Source organism: Anas platyrhynchos, chromosome 3 (genome assembly GCF_047663525.1).
Source record: "Anas platyrhynchos isolate ZD024472 breed Pekin duck chromosome 3, IASCAAS_PekinDuck_T2T, whole genome shotgun sequence".
NCBI classification, from domain to species: Eukaryota; Metazoa; Chordata; class Aves; order Anseriformes; family Anatidae; genus Anas; species Anas platyrhynchos.
The window spans coordinates 119,946,454-119,961,764 of record NC_092589.1 but is presented as its reverse complement, the minus strand read 5'-3'; the positions used below and the strand labels follow the sequence as shown (position 1 = coordinate 119,961,764).

The 15,311-nt window shown below is 53.1% G+C and overlaps 1 protein-coding gene and 1 long non-coding RNA gene across 2 annotated transcripts in view; both read left to right on the top strand.

Annotated features, from left to right (window-relative positions):
- The window catches only part of LOC140002298 (uncharacterized), an 80,491-nt gene extending 69,189 nt beyond the window's left edge, over window positions 1-11,302 (top strand). Inside the window, exon 2 of the long non-coding RNA XR_011808650.1 lies at window positions 10,787-11,302. This is a non-coding gene — a long non-coding RNA (uncharacterized lncRNA). The remainder of the gene's footprint in view (window positions 1-10,786) is intronic.
- The window catches only part of LOC110354783 (interferon-induced very large GTPase 1-like), a 170,171-nt gene that overhangs the window by 81,107 nt on the left and 73,753 nt on the right, over window positions 1-15,311 (top strand). The window lies entirely within an intron of this gene.

Below are 15,311 nucleotides of genomic sequence, written 5' to 3'. Positions count from 1 at the left end.
GAAACCTCTTCCTGATGTTTAGCCTAAATTTAGCCCAAGTTCCTCAGCTTGACAAAATTCCCACAGGTGTTATCACTGGTGATTAAGGAGAACAGATTGGCGCCTGCTCCTCCACTCCCCCTAGTGAGGAAGCTGTTCTACGATGAGGTCCCCCCTCAGCCTCCTCTTGCAAGGCTGAACAGGCCAAGTGCCCTCAGCTGCTCCTCATACATATTCCCCTCTAGGCTCTTCACCGTCTCCGTTGCCCTCCTCTGGACACTCTCCGACAGTTTAATGTCCTTCTTGCACTGTGGTGCCCAGAACTGCACACAGTACTCGAGGTGAGGCCACACCAGTGCAGAGTAGAGCAGGACAATCACTTCCCTCGACCAACTAGAGATGTCATGCTTGATGCACCCCAGGGTACAGTTGGCCCTCCTGGCTGCCAGGGCACACTGCTGGCTCATATTCAACTCTTCTTCCCACATACAAACTTTACTATTTCATATTGTTAATGAGCCCTGTTTCAACCATAAATCCATGGAACTTCAGGAAAAGAGCTGACGCACTCAACCTTCTGTCTTTTAGACAAACATTACCACCTTTTCCACAAAAATTTACATTTTAACAGGACCGAATTTCAAGCTGAATGCCAGTTTTTCTCATGCACTTTGCTAGTGTGAGAAACACGCCGTAGCCAATAACTTTGGCTCAGGTGAGGATCTCAGTGAAGTAGTAATTTATTTGCGATTGCAATGGTGGGCACCCCACAAGCAGGAGAGAGCGCATCTACTAGTTCCAAAACACAGTTTATATACTTTTTGATGACAGGACCCTCCCCTGTTTCCCCACTGAGTGGGTAATCCAGGTTCACAATCTATCTGATGCTTCACAAACAATGCATGGCCTTCAGTAGCCGGCTTGTTAAATTTCAATTTCCTTTTGCCATTTTTACTGTTTGAAGTGGTAATGTTTCTTCACTTATCTGACTTGACTTAACACCGTGATTTTCACCTCATTGTCCTAAGGAGTCTGGTTGTCTGCATTTTACAAGGTCACCTGCTTAAGCTTTCTTATCACTGTAAGCATATCTCAGTACCACATTCCTTCCTTCTAAACAATGTAGCTCTGCAAAAACAACATTTCTATTTCTACATTAGTAAAGCCATACAAAACAAGGAATCACTCCTGTGTATCCGTCAATATAGGGGTTTAAAAGGTATTGACGCCTAAATAAATTTGCTCTCCCCCTTCGTACCAAATTCCCAGGGCTCAAGCCCGAACCACCAAAGAAATGACTCTCTCAGTTCTGCTTTGATAATCAGTCAGCCCCTTCCCTCCCCCCAGTACTTGGGAAACTGACCAAATACTACAGCAAATACACCAACACTTCTCAACTGTTAGTTACTTAGATAATGCTCCTGCCTTTTTTCTTGTCACACTCAAAGCATTTAAGAGCAAAAAAATAGGATCACAAGATACACCGCCAGGCCCATATATTAGGCACCACCAATCAAAACTTGAATAAAACAGCCCTTCTTTTCAGTCTGTCACACACTTTGTTCATCTCCGCCCTCTCCCCTCGCAGAGAATACGGAACCGCGGATCGGAACGCTGCACTCGCTTTGCAGCGACGCTGCGTCTCACTCACACAGCACAATCACGCAATCACACAGAGAGGCCTTGTTATATACGGAGTGGTAATTCGTGTCGAGAAAATGGTTGATATTAATAAAGAAGGGGGAGATTTGGGAATGTGGCCATGGGGGTTGGAAAGCCCCATGGTTGAGATTACATTAGACTCAAAAGGACAAGGCCATCAGGAATATAAAAGAGTTTAGAGGGAACAAAGAAGGGTGATTCAGGAGACTCCATGCAGTCTCCGGTTTCTTGTTCTCCAGCTGGTCTCTTGTCCTCCAGCCATTTAGTCATGCAAGTTTCTGGGTTTTTGCTGTTGTTGTTACATTCAAAGTTGTTTGACCAATGAAAAGTTGTTTTGAAAAGAACTGCTGTGGAGAGAAGGTTGTAAGAGGGGAGCCTGCCCTCAAGAAAGAGGAAGAAAAAGAAAAAAAAAGAAAAAAAAAAAAAAGAAAGGCAACATGATGAAGTTACGTCATCAATAAAGAAGCAGGAAAAAGAAGTGAGAGGGAACAGGCTGGCAGAATGGAGACCAGGACGGGAGCAGGCACATTGATTGCCTCATGAAGATGGGTTGGGCCAGACTCAGCAAACTGCTCAGAGATGCTTGTACAGAAAGTCGCTGGAAATAGGCGCAGTGGAGCTGGAGAGAAGCTCGAGCTGAGAGAAGCCGACCCGTGCACACAACTGCCTCTCGCTGGTAAACAGCTGCGCATTATGGGGAATCATCCATCCCTGGAGGTCTTTAAAAGGTCTGGCTGCTCTTGACTTTCTGGCTGCTCTTGGCTTGGACTGGCGCACGCTTCGTTGGGTTAGAAACTGGCTGGATTGCCGGGCCCAGAGTCGTGGTGAATGGAGTCAAGTCCAGTTGGAGGCCAGTCACTAGTGGCGTCCCCCAGGGCTCGGTGCTGGGGCCGATCCTCTTTAATATCTTCATCAATGATCTGGACGAGGGCATCGAGTGCACCCTCAGTAAGTTCGCAGATGACACCAAGTTAGGTATGTGTGTCGATCTGCTTGAGGGTAGGAAAGCTCTGCAGGAGGATCTGGTTAGGCTGCACCGATGGGCTGAGGTCAACTGCATGAAGTTCAACAAGGCCAAGTGCCGGGTCCTGCACCTGGGGCACAATAACTCCAAGCAGAGCTACAGGCTGGGAGATGAGTGGTTGGAGAGCTGCCAGGCAGAGAAGGACCTGGGAGTGATGGTGGACAGTCGGCTGAATATGAGCCAGCAGTGTGCTCAGGTGGCCAAGAAGGCCAACGGCATCCTGGCTTGTATCAGAAACAGTGTGGCCAGCAGGACTAGGGAGGTGATCACCCCCCTGTACTCGGCTCTGGTGAGGCCGCACCTCGAGTACTGTGTTCAGTTTTGGGCCCCTCGCTGCAAGAAGGACATCGAGGTGATTGAGCGGGTGCAGAGAAGGGCGACGAAGCTGGTGAGGGGCCTGGAGAACAAGTCCTACGAGGAGCGGCTGAGGGAGCTGGGCTTGTTCAGCCTGGAGAAGAGGAGGCTCAGGGACGACCTTATCGCTCTCTATAGGTACCTCAAGGGAGGCTGTAGCGAGGTGGGGGTTGGTTTGTTCTCCCACGTGCCTGCTGACAGGACGAGGGGGAATGGGCTTAAGTTGCGCCAGGGGAGTTTTAGGTTAGATGTTAGGAAGAACTTCTTTACTGAAAGAGTTGTGAGGCATTGGAACAGGCTGCCCAGGGAAGTGGTGGAGTCACCATCCCTGGAAGACTTCAAAAGACATTTAGATGTAGAGCTTAGGGATATGGTTTAGTGGGGACTGTTAGCGTTAGGTCAGAGGTTGGACTTGATCTTGAGGTCTCTTCCAACCTAGAAATTCTGTGATTCTGTGATTCTGTGAAAAGACATTTAGATGTAGAGCTTAGGGATATGGTTTAGTGGGGACTGTTAGCATTAGGTCAGAGGTTGGACTCGATGATCTTGAGGTCTCTCCCAACCTAGAAATTCTGTGATTCTGTGATTCTGAGTGCCTGGGGATGTGGCTGCTCCAGCACAGCCAGCAACTGCCAAGTTTCACTTTCAGGCACTGCCTGAAAGATAATAGCCTGACTTCCAGGAAAGCAAAAAATATCTCCCCGCCATGCAACCAATAAACTGTGGCCAGTGCAGGAGCTTGGGACTCTGTAAAGAGTGGGGTCAGGGGTGGGCTGAGTCGGCCTTAAGGTGTTGTGTGGCTACGATCACCCCGCTATATGTGTCTACGGTTACCGCTAGCCACACTCGAGGTCTCAGCGACTGACAGAGCGTAAAATCTGTCTGCCACACCTCAGAGGCTTTGAGACCTCTGGGGTTGACTCCACGGGACCATAGTGGTGCTTTTTGACAGTGGGGACACGTAGCTACTATGTGTTTTGCGTCAGTGGTCGAAATCCCACATCTCTTATCTAGCGCTTTAGCTCCAGTGTGGAGGGACTCATGTAGCTGGCGGGCATCTTTTAGTGTCGATAATCCTTTTGCAGCGGCGTCTGCTTTGTCGTTACTGATTTGGTAAAACCCTTTGATTGGGTTGTGGCTGTTGACGTGGGTGACCTATATGGTGCCTTTTCGGGAGAAAAGTGCTTCTTCTAGCATTAGAGTGACCGTGGATGTTGACACGCCGGGCCCCGACATGGCGAAGCAAAGTTTGGCTACAAACATTGAATCGGTCACTATGTTGAGGTGTTCCATTGGGAACAGTCCACAGGCTAGTACTACGGCCGTCGCTTCTAATTGCTGGACTGAAAGCGCACGATCGTTCATTTTAGTGCTGTGTCATTCTCCTCCCGATTGCCATACCGCTGCCACGGTTGAGGTTGCTGAGGATGCATCTGTGAAGACCGTTGGTCCCCATTGGGGCCGGTCCATGATCTTCCGTTGGAGGTCGATGTTGACAATTTTCAGCATTTGAGCCCAAGGGGGCTTAATAGCGTATTGAACTTCTCTGCGAAATCCGGCAAGGGCTATGGCTAGAGATTCTGACATCACTACTGATTGCGGTAGCAGCTGTTTACAAAAGGGTAGATATATCGTGGCGGGTTCGATACCTAGGTGTCTTAGGGCGAGTTTTCGGCCTTTCATGATGAGGTTACCAAGGCACTCGACTCCTGGAGAGAATGCGCGTGACAGTTTTCCTAGGACTATCCACTGTATTGGTTGAACTTTTTGAGGGGGGCCCTGGGCTAGTGCCCCTACTCCCCCCCTTTCCGTGAAGTATACATACAGATCAAGTGGTTCATTCGGGTTCCACCTGGCGAGCGTGCTTGATGATACTTTTTGCTCGATAAAATCGAGAGAGTTCATTGCTTCTGTTGTCAGAGTCTTTTGCTCCCATGGTTTTTTTCCTTTTAAAAGATCGTACAGGGGAGCCATGGTTTCGGGAGGAATCAGGACAATATTGCAGAGCCATTGTAAGGATCCCACTAATTGTTGCATATCATGGAGCGTTTTGATGTCCCAAAGGATTTTTATCTGGGGGGGAAGGGGGGGGTTATGTAAGAACTTGTGATCCTCACTCCCAAAAAACTTACACATGGTCCTTTTCTAATTTTCGCGCTCGCGATTTCAAACCCGTTTGTTTTTAGAGTTTCTGGGACTATTGACACTAGCTGGTCCACTTGACTTCCTGACGGTGCAGCAATCAGGATATCGTCCATGTATTGGATGATAGTCGCGGTCGGGTCACTGCGCCGAACTGGCGCCAGCGCCCGATCCACCGTGATCTGGCAGATAGTAGGCGAGATGATCATTCCTTGAGGCAGCACTTTCCACTGGAAGCATATGTTGGGGCGTTGGCTGTTTGGAAACATGACAGAGAAAGCAAACCACTCCTTGTCTTCTTCATGTAGAGGTATCGAGAAAAAACAGTCCTTAATATCAAGGACGGCACAAGGTTGCCCTTCCGGTACCATAGAGTTCATAGGCAACAACGTTTGAACAGGACCCATTGGTTGAATTATCTTGTTTACTTCACGCAGGTCATGGAGGAGGCGAAATCCTTCACTGGTTCGCTTGGGTATTACAAAAACTGGAGTGTTCCATGGGCTAGTAGAAGGCTCTATATGACCTCGTTGTAGTTCACGGTCGACTAGCTCGAGAAGAGCACCCATTCGAGGCCTCGACAGGGGTCATTGCTCGACCCACACTGGGTCGGACGATTTCCACATCAGTCTAATTGGTGGAAGTGGGTATGCGGCAGTGGCCCTTATGGTAAATTTGTCACCCTGGCTTTTAATAGGGCTAAAGCGTCCCTTCCCAACAGGGGAGGGACTCCTGACATGACATATGGGAAGAGAGTAATGGTTTTCTCCAGTCCCTTTTTAGTGTGGAGTGTGATTACAACCAATTGAGCACTCTTCCAGGAGTTTTCCTGGGTTTCGGCACCACTTGTTGCCTTCAGGGGCAGTGGCGACCTGGTTCAGGAACGGCACGGCAACCAACCCCAGTCCGCTCGGTCCATCGGCTCACGGACACCAATGTGGTGGATGGCAAATGGCGTTTATTGCCGAGTTACACGGTGTTATATAGCCGAGGCCCACAACGTCACTTCCGCTTGCTTACGCCACAGACCACGTGCTACTGTCCATCAAGGGAGGGGACAGTAGAGCACAACATCTTCCGGCCGCCAGACCCTAACTACCCACACTACAGGAAAAATGGGTGGGAGATGGAATGTTCCTGATTTCCATCAGGCTGGGGATGGATGGGAGCCCTGGTTGAGCGTTGTGCTGCCTGGGGGTAGTTCTGTGGGTAACCCGAGGGCCTGGCCCTGGCTCACCCCTCGCTGAGTGCTTTAGGGGCTGCCTTGGAAGCAGCGTAGTGTGCTGGTCTGCCTCGGCACCTGGAGCTGCCCTGTGCTGGCACGGAGCTGCCAGAGCAAATCTGATCGTGAGTCAGCTCTGGGCTCCCACCTCACCTTTATTTTAGTATGGGCGGGAGGTGGGCATCTCCTGTTGACTGCTGCCTGTAATACCCGGTCCTTTCTGTGCCTGTTCTCTTTTTCTCTCCATTTCTAGGGGCACGCGATGCTAGTGGAGCTCTACCCTCAGTAATGGGACAAGGGACTGCTGAACGAGAATTCATCAACGAGTATTCTGTGCCTGGCAATGCCATTTCAATGCACTAATAAAAAGATACAAACAATCCTTCTTGGGAAGGATTTTTGGTGGCCTTTGTAAATACCTTTTAGCTACACTGCTGGTAATTTTCAGCTAATAAACGCACTCTAAGACGTATTCCAGGTGGAGGAAAATAAAAGTTAATGTGGCTCTTAGTGTCTCCGAGGTCCTTGTAACCAGTCTGATTTCTACTGTAATTCTTCAGGAAGCAAGATTTATTATTTTCTTTTTCCCTGGAAAAGAAAAAAAAAGAAGGATTCCCAAGTGCTGTACAAAGAATGAAGCTCAGAGGCGAGGAGATCCACAAAGTGCTGAATGTCGGCAGGCTGAGATGTGGGGTAACGTGCCGTTGTAGGGAGTAACAACTTCAGAAGCAGGTTTAAACTCAAGTGGCTGACCTGGTTCAAAGGGGGAAGATTGCACGATGTCTGAACAGCATGGAAAGAGCAAATTGCCTCAGAATTGAGTCTCGCTGATGTTTGCCACAATAAACCAGGAGAGAAAAGAAAGTTTGGCTGGTGTTTTTTTGTCCCCCTCTCCCTTGCTTCACTGTGGCACATTAATTCCACATTTTTAGTGTTATCCTGTCCCTGTTTCTGAATTTTAAAAACACTTGGGCAGAAACAAGCTGGTGACAAACATCGGTTCTGCAGATTCGTTGTTCTCCCAGGATTTTGGGAACATGATGTGAGGAATGTTTTAACAATTCCAATTCGTGTCCATAAATTCGTGTCCATAAAGAATAATTCTGTTTGAATCCTGTCTGCCTGGGCCCTGCACTGGCAATTTAGTTCTTGAACCACAGATGCAGTGTGCCCCAGTCTCCCCCTCATTCCAGTCAATTTATCAAGTCTTCAGAAAACACTCCTTAAATTTATGAACCTGTTTGCTTTTGTTATTCCTGACTTCTAGTTCTAACAGTTATAGCCTTTTTTCCTGTCTTCTTCGAGATTAACTTAACACTGCTATAGATGTGTCTGTGAATGGCTGGGGAAGAATGTTTTAATTACTCGTGAAGCGTCAAATAAGAAAGCTGTTTGTGTTTGATGTCTGGGAGTTTCAGAACAACTGATAACAACTAGTGACTGTTATGGGATACTATGTGGATCCTTGGTATCTGGCCACGGGGGGCCAAGAGATTAAGAGGAAGGAAAAAGAAGCTGAAGGACGGTTGGGAGACAAGACCTGCGGAGAGTGTACAGAGAGTGTTCCATAAACTCGGAATAGTGCCAAGTAAGTACAAAGGGTGAGAGGAAGACTACGAGCCTTCAGCATGAAAGACCCCTAGAGACTCCCAGAGGAGACTGATGCGCATGCTCCAGTAGGAGGAACTGGACCCCGGAAGCTAATTATAATAATCTATTTTTTTTAGAAGTAGTAATGAATATGTATTAGTCTAGGTGCATAAAAATCAGCTGCTTGATGTAACTGGCGTGCGTCCTGGTGGAGCGGAGACTCCCGGTGCACCCAGCGCTGTTTGCTTACCTCTATTCCTTTATATTCTTTTAATAAATCCTATTTTTTTATTTAATCCTAATTTGAATCCTGAGCCATTTATAACAATGAGATTGTTGTTCCTGCCCTTTTGGTTAATGTTCTGAGTTTTTTTCCTCCTTCACCTTTTCATGTTTTTATTACAATGAGGGTGGCTTGGGCTATTCCAGGCACTACAGAAATCTTCCAAAACACCCTGCAAAAATCTTCGGCTCCCTTGTACGGAAGGAACCTTGCCTCTGCAAGCCACCTGCTGCCTGCAATTGTGGAGGCAAAGCTGCGATAAGAGCTGGGTGGGACAGCGGGTGCTGCCTGCTTGGTGCTGGCTGGAAATCTTGTGCAATGCTGCTGCTCTGTGCTGAGCTGCCTGTGGGTGGGAGGGAAGCTGAGGAGCAGGGGCAGCACTTTGGTTTTCTATAAACACCTCGTGTGCTTCGTGGACCTGGTGTCCCAGCAGAGGGAGGCTCTGCTGCGGTCGGACCGTTCTGGGCAGCCGGAGTGGCTGAAAATCCATCCCTCTGCCCACATTTGGATAGCTGGGGGCATCCACGTCACCAAGAGCTTCACGGGGCAGAGGTCCCTTTGGGGTCTGGGGATTGGGAGGGGTGCTATGGAGACCAGGCACTGATCCCCACCCTCCTTTCCGTGCCTCCCAGCCCATTGGGGTAGGACGGTGTGAAGCGGTACCACTGCACTCCCCGGCGTTCCCACACACGTGGGAGCATGTTCCCAGGGCTCTGTCAAAGTCCTGCCAGCTCTGCGTCTACCTGGATGCACAAGACTTATTTTTTTTTTCCTTTTTTTTTTCTCCCCACCCCTGGAAGTTGCTTAATAGCTTGGTGCACTCCTACTTTGCGGGATGTGTTGGGTTCAGCAGCCTTTAAAGATACCTATCACCACCCGACAGCGATGTCTGGGTGCTCGCTTTGCTACCCAGCCTGGCGCTGCCTGCGTGGGCACTGAGCTGGCCCCAGGACACCCCCGGGGCTGCGTGGAAGGGGGGCACGGGCAGCAGGGACTGTTGCAGGTAGGGGCAGGGCTGCAGCCCTTCGGGATGTGACTCATCCTCGGGGCTCGCCCTGTTCTGGCGCTCGCGCTGGAGGTGAGGCTGCTGCGGTGCGCCCCGCGTCGATCTGCGTGGGTGCTTTTACCCCGTGGGACGGGCTGCGACGGGCCCCTTCTGCACCTAACGGGGACGGGAGAGGGGGGAGCCTTTGCAGAGCTCCTGCACCTGGTTGTGGTAAGGATGCTGCCCCGCTCTGCCCTCCTCCAACCCCTGGAAAACCTCGTGTCTGGCTCTGGCTAGGGTCTCGCCAACCCCTGGAGCTGTGTGGGGAGGGTGAAGCCAGGGCTGGGGTAGGGCAAAGAGGAAGGGGGAGCACGATTGGAGCTCTCAGAGCAGCCGCCGCACCCCTGGCAGCCCTGGGTGCTGTTGGGGTGCCTGCAGAGGGAGCGCCCGGGCAAAGGTTCCTTTTGCTCTCCTGCTTCCCGTGCAGTGGGTTCCTGCTCGACCCAGGGCGGAGCTGTGAGCTGCAGGGTGGTGGGGAGGAGGACGTTGGGCTGGGGAAGGGGTCTGGGCTGGCTTGGGGGTGCCAGGGCACGCCGGAGCCCCCTGGGGCTTGCGGAGGTGGTGGGGAGCTGGGGCTGGTCTCGTTCCCGGGTGTGCCCGGCTCCGTGCGCCCACGCGGCAGGATGGGTGCTGGGGCCTTGTCCCAGTTCCAACTGGGGGGACGGGAATTGGGTGGGCAGGAGGGGTCTGCACTGGGGGAGGGCAGCCACCACACCCCAGGGGATGGTGTGGAATAGGGGTGCAGGGGGCTGTGCTCACCCCAGCTTTTGCAGCCCCCTCTGTAGGGAGCCCCAGCTGCCCCCACGCCCTGCCGGACCCCCACATGGACACCGAGGTGCAGGATGGTGCCGAGGCGCAGGATGGTGCCGAGGCTCTGTCGGAGGGATGTTCGCTGGCCGAGGTGAGTGAGGGCAGGGGCTGGGGGCTGGGGGAGTGTCCCCGGGGGTGAACTGGAGACCCCACGGGGATGTGAGCACCGGCACCAGCATGGGCACGGGGATGGCAGAAGGGTCCCATTTTGGGGAGGGGTGGAATTTGGGCATGGAGCAGCCAGCCTGACCCCGTATCCCCCACGGGGCTGGAGGGACGGGCTGGGGTGGCGAGAGGACACCCCAGCTCACCCCTCTCTTCCCGGTGCAGGTCTCGGAGGGGCCCCCAGCACAGTGGTCGGTGCCGGAGGTGTGCGCCTGGCTGGGTGCACGGTGCGGGGACGGGGACCTGGTGCAGCTGGCGGCCGAGCACGGGGTCAGCGGCCGGGCCCTGCTGCGAATGACTGAGGGGACCCTGCGGCGCATGGGGGTCACCCCCCGCAGCCGGCACCGGGAGCTGCTGCGGGAGCTGCTGGGGCTGCGGCTGCAGCAGGATCTGGAAGAGCTGCTGAGCATCGCCGGGGGTGAGCATCCCCCTTAGCGCATCCACGGGGGGCACCGGCCGCGAGGACGCCGGGGGTGCCTCCAGATGGACTGCGGTCACCTCTGTCCTCAGAGTGACGCGGACAGGAGCTTGCGAGCAGGGAGGCGATGCCATGGGATGACAAAGCGGCGGCTGGAATTAAGCACACGACATGGAAGCGGTGCTGGAAGGAGTCCCGAGGCCACCGTGTCCCCCAGAAAAACCCAAACCTGGCTGGAGAGGCAGGGCTGCGCGAGGAGAAGGAGCCTGCCCTCGCCCCTCGCCCCGTGAGCCACCTGCTGCCGGGTGACACCGGGTCCCACAAGGTGCCAAAGCGCCCTGTGGGGTGTGGGGAGCCCTGTGGAAATAACGCAGCAGTGATTGTCCCCAGCCACCAGATCCTGCTGCAAGCCCAGGGTGTGAGGGATACAGAGAGGGGACACGGAGGTGTGACACCTTCCTTGGCTGTGCCCAGGAGCAGCGCATCAATGGGGGAGCCCACGAAGGACGTGCCGGGGCACCCTCTGCCTCCGACCCCGGGGCTGGCAGGGTGTGCAGAGCAGCAGGGCAGGGCTGAGGGCCTCAATAAACGTGGCTGGAGCTGTGAAACCACCGGAGTGGCTGTGCTTGAGGGATCTGCTGCCTCCCAGACAACGAGGAGAGGCAGCCTTGGCTGTGGGCACGAGGTAGAAGGGTCCCCACTCCTTGCTGGGAGCCTGTTGTACCCACGCACGGCAGCCTGACTGCATATGGGGTCCTGGTACCCACAGAATCACAGAATCACAGAATCTCTAGGTTGGAAGAGACCTCAAGATCATCGAGTCCAACCTCTAACCTAACACTAACAGTCCCCACTAAACCATATCCCTAAGCTCTACATCTAAACGTCTTTTAAAGACTTCCAGGGATGGGGACTCCACCACCTCCCTGGGCAGCCCGTTCCAGTGCCTAACAACCCTTTTGGTAAAGAAGTTCTTCCTAACATTTAACCTAAAACTCCCCTGGTGCAACTTTAGCCCATTTCCCCTCGTCCTGTCACCAGGCACGTGGGAGAATAGGCCAACCCCCACCTCACTACAGCCTCCTTTAATGTATCTGTAGAGAGCGATAAGGTCGCCCCTGAGCCTCCTCTTCTCCAGGCTGAACAAGCCCAGCTCCTTCAGCCGCCCCTCATAGGACTTGTTCTCCAGGCCCCTCACCAGCTTCGTCGCCCTTCTCTGGACCCGCTCAAGCACCTCGATGTCCTTCTTGTAGCGAGGGGCCCAAAACTGAACACAGTACTCGAGGTGCGGCCTCACCAGAGCCGAGTACAGGGGGACGATCACCTCCCTAGCCCTGCTGGTCACAGTGTTTCTGATACAAGCCAGGATGCCGTTGGCCTTCTTGGCCACCTGAGCACACTGCTGGCTCATATTCAGCCGACTGTCCACCATCACTCCCAGGTCCTTCTCTGCCACGCAGCTCTCCAACCACTCATCTCCCAGCCTGTAGCTCTGCTTGGGGTTATTGCGCCCCAGGTGCAGGACCCGGCACTTGGCCTTGTTGAACTTCATGCAGTTGACCTCAGCCCATCGGTGCAGCCTATCCAGATCCTCCTGCAGAGCCTTCCTACCCTCGAGCAGATCGACACACGCACCTAACTTGGTGTCATCTGCGAACTTACTGAGGGTGCACTCAATGCCGTCATCCAGATCATTGATGAAGATGTTAAAGAGGACCGGCCCCAGCACCAAGCCCTGGGGGACGCCACTAGTGACTGGCCTCCAACTGGACTTGGCTCCATTTACCACAACTCTTTGGGCCCGGCTATCCAGCCAGTTTCTAACCCAACGAAGCGTGCGCCAGTCCAAGTCCAGAGCAGCCAGTTTCTTGAGGAGAATGCTGTGGGAGACGGTGTCAAAAGCCTTGCTGAAGTCAAGGTAGACCACATCCACAGCCTTTCCCTCGTCCACCCAGCGCGTCACTTTGTCGTAGAAGGAGATCAGGTTCGTCAAGCAGGATCTGCCTTCCATAAACCCATGCTGACTGGGCCTGATCGCCTGCTTGCCCTTCAAGTGCCGCATGATGACTCCCAAGAGGATCTGCTCCATGAGCTTCCCTGGTACTGAGGTCAAACTGACCGGCCTGTAGTTCCCCGGGTCAGCCCTTCGGCCCTTCTTGTAGATGGGCGTCACGTTTGCTAGCCGCCAGTCAGCTGGGACCTCCCCCGATAGCCAGGACTGCTGATAAATGATGGATAGGGGCTTGGCCAGCTCCTCTGCCAGTTCTCTCAGTACCCTTGGGTGGATCCCATCCGGCCCCATCGACTTGTGCACATCCAAGTGCCGTAGCAGGTCACCAACCAGTTCTTCGTGGATGGTGAGGGCCACATCCTGCTCCCCGTCCCCTTCCACCAGCTCAGGGTACTGGGTATCCAGAGAACAACCGGTATTGCCGCTAAAGACCGAGGCAAAGAAGGCATTGAGCACCTCCGCCTTTTCCTCATCTCTTGTAACTAAGTTTCCCCCCGCATCCAGTAAAGGATGGAGATTCTCCCTAGTCCTCCTTTTTGTGTTGATGTATTTATAAAAGCGTTTTTTGTTATCTTTAACAGCAGTAGCCAGATTGAGCTCCAGATGAGCTTTGGCCTTCCTAATTTTCACACAGAATCACACACAGAATCTCTAGGTTGGAAGAGACCTCAAGATCATCGAGTCCAACCTCTGACCTAACACTAACAGTCCCCACTAAACCATATCCCTAAGTTCTACATCTAAACGTCTTTTGAAGACTTCCAGGGATGGTGACTCAACCACCTCCCTGGGCAGCCTGTTCCAATGTCCAACAACCCTCTCAGTAAAGAAATTCTTCCTAACATCTAACCTAAAACTCCCCTGGCGCAACTTTAGCCCATTCCCCCTCGTCCTGTCACCAGGCACATGGGAGAACAGGCCAACCCCCATCTCGCTAGAGCCGCCTTTAATATACTTATACAGAGTGATAAGGTCACCCCTGAGCCTCCTTTTCTCTAGGCTGAACAAGCCCAGCTCCTTCAGCCGCTCCTCATAGGACTTGCTCTCCAGGCCCCTCACCAGCTTCGTCGCCCTTCTCTGGACCCGCTCAAGCACCTCGATGTCCTTCTTGTAGCGAGGGGCCCAGAACTGAACACAGTACTCGAGGTGCGGCCTCACCAGAGCCGAGTACAGGGGGACGATCACCTCCCTAGCCCTGCTGGTCACAGTGTTTCTGATACAAGCCAGGATGCCGTTGGCCTTCTTGGCCACCTGAGCACACTGCTGGCTCATATTCAGCCGACTGTCCACCATCACTCCCAGGTCCTTCTCTGCCTGGCAGCTCTCCAGCCATTCCTCTCCCAGCCTGTAGCTCTTCTTGGGGTTATTGCGCCCCAGGTGCAGGACCCGGCACTTGGCCTTGTTAAACTTCATACAGTTGACCTCAGCCCATCGGTGCAGCCTATCCAGATCCTCCTGCAGAGCCTTCCTACCCTCAAGCAGATCGACACACGCACCTAGCTTGGTGTCATCTGCAAACTTACTGAGGGTGCACTCAATGCCCTCATCCAGATCATTGATGAAGATGTTAAAGAGGACCGGCCCCAGCACCGAGCCCTGGGGGACGCCACTAGTGACTGGCCTCCAACTGGACTTGGCTCCATTTACCACAACTCTCTGGGCCCGGCTATCCAGCCAGTTTCTAACCCAACGAAGCGTGCGCCAGTCCAAGCCAAGAGCAGCCAGTTTCTTGAGGAGAATGCTGTGGGAAACGGTGTCAAAAGCCTTGCTGAAGTCAAGGTAGACCACATCCACAGCCTTTCCCTCGTCCACCCAGCGCGTCACTTTGTCGTAGAAGGAGATCAGGTTCGTCAAGCAGGACCTGCCTTCCATAAACCCATGCTGACTGGGCCTGATCGCCTGCTTGCCCTTCAAGTGCCGCATGATGACTCCCAAGAGGATCTGCTCCATGAGCTTCCCTGGTACTGAGGTCAAACTGACCGGCCTGTAGTTCCCCGGGTCTGCCCTCCGGCCCTTCTTGTAGATGGGCGTCACATTTGCTAGCCGCCAGTCAGCTGGGACCTCCCCCGATAGCCAGGACTGCTGATAAATGATGGATAGGGGCTTGGCCAGCTCCTCTGCCAGTTCTCTCAGTACTCTTGGGTGGATCCCATCCGGCCCCATCGACTTGTGCACATCCAAGTGCCGTAGCAGGTCACCAACCAGTTCTTCGTGGATGGTGAGGGCCACATCCTGCTCCCCGTCCCCTTCCACCAGTTCTGGGTACTGGGTATCCAGAGAGCAACCGGTTTTACCACTAAAGACTGAGGCAAAGAAGGCATTGAGCACCTCCGCCTTTTCCTCATCTCTTGTAACTAAGTTTCCCCCCGCATCCAGTAAAGGATGGAGATTCTCCTTAGTCCTCCTTTTTGTGTTGATGTATTTATAAAAGCGTTTTTTGTTATCTTTAACGGCAGTAGCCAGCTTGAGCTCCAGATGAGCTTTGGCCTTCCTAATTTTGTCCCTGCACAGCCTCGCTACATCCTTATAGTCCTCCCTAGTGGCCTGCCCAATTTTCCAAAGATTATAAACCCTCTTTTTCCTCCTAAGCTCAAGCCACAATTCTC